Here is a 1,828-nt window from a genome sequence, read left to right as displayed (position 1 = left end):
GGCTCACAACCATCCATTGAACTGAGTACAGGGTCCCCAATGAAGGAGTTAGAGAAAGGACCAATGGAACTGAAGGGTTTGCAGCCCCTTAGGACGAACAACAGTATCATCAATTACTCTTTAGATATCTCCCATCTCCTGTTTCTGTTCCTGGTAAAGCACAATGCCACTTCTTCCTGTGTTTCTAGTTGAGAGAGAACTTTCCTCTGACATCAGTTCCTGATGGTTGTTAAGAACACTAACTAACCTTTAGTTTGACTGACCTTTTTCCTTTTTGTGAAGATGACAATGACATCTGAGTTGAAATTGGTATGTTGGAATGAATTCAGAAAGTTTCTCCTAACGTATGTTTATAACAAAAATCCTTACACTGTATAAACAATATCTTCATCAAGCTCAAATACAAGTTTGCTCACTATTAACATGATAAATCATTAACTTGATGGGTTTCCCTCCTTTCTTGCATAGAAGATGCAGGCTGCCTAAGACTGAGTTACACTTCAACCATTTCATGAATGTTGTCCACTGTTTCCTAGTTCTGTTCCTCACAGACTAGAGTCCAGAAAAGTAACTCAAATATCTGTATATTGAGGGTGTTTATGTTACTATGAAGAATAATGGGTTTGCTCTCAAGAGCTAGCCCGGCAGTTTAGAACACTGGCTGCTCTTATAGAGGACCCAAAGGGTTCTGTTCCCACTTTGTAGTTCATAACAATCTGCAACTCTAGTTCTAGGGCATTCAGCACTTTCTCTCGTTCTCTGTACCACAAGACACACATGTGGGATATATATGTGTATATATATATATATATATATATATATATATATATGTGTACATATACATATATATGCAGGCAAAATCATTCACATACATAAAGTAAATCAAAAAGAAAAACAATAATGTATTATGCTTCTGACTCAGAAGTCTGAAATTTGCCAGAACTTGAGAAACCATTAAAGGCAAGATATTTGCTTTTTTGCTTCTTTGCTTGTTACATAGAATAACTTTCTAGATTTTTCCTACCCTTAAATACAAACACACACACACACACACACACACACACACACACACACACAAGAAGAAAAGCTCATTTCAGAATGATTGTTCTTATTGTATTTCCACTAATGATAACAGGTATATGGAAACATAATACACAACAATTGGTGAATGGAAAAACCAATTCAGGATTTTTCTGAAGTGCAATAGTTCTCAGAAATGTAGGGGCATGAACTATAGACATGTACAATGAAGCATAGGAAAATCCTCCAAATGATTCCAAACTGAAATAGCAGAGGCGGGGAGAAGCAAATCCTGTTTGCTTTTGTTTACATGAAACTCTGAATGCATAATAATTAGTTTAAGATTATGGAAATTAAAATAGTGTGGCAAGAAATTTTGATAAAAATGCAGCTTTGATGAGTGCATTCTCATAACAGATTTGGGATTAACCTGTATATGCAAGATGTCTGTAATTAATTACTACAGAAATTTTAGGCTTTCACAATAAACAAAAGCTAAAATATGATTAATAGAGTAATAAAATTTTGGTATAAAATTTCCAAACTGAGAAGAAAATCTAACTCAAGCCTTCCTGACTACATCTACACTTAGGAGGTGGAGCTGTTCCACAGCCCTCTGTGCACCACTGCAGCCAGCAGAGAGCTTGTCTTCAGGGACTGCTCTGACCCCAGGTCTGAGGTAAGACCCCCATTTTCTCTCCAGTGACTGTCTAAGGTGGGGCCAGTCAGGAGGCACAGGGAGCAGAAGCTGCAGAGCAGCTGGGACAGGGTCCTTCCTGCATCCTTCTGCACCCAGGAGGTGGGGCAG

The sequence above is a fragment of the Mastomys coucha genome, unplaced genomic scaffold (genome assembly GCF_008632895.1).
Source record: "Mastomys coucha isolate ucsf_1 unplaced genomic scaffold, UCSF_Mcou_1 pScaffold22, whole genome shotgun sequence".
Taxonomy (NCBI): domain Eukaryota; kingdom Metazoa; phylum Chordata; class Mammalia; order Rodentia; family Muridae; genus Mastomys; species Mastomys coucha.
This window is presented reverse-complemented; position numbering follows the sequence as displayed.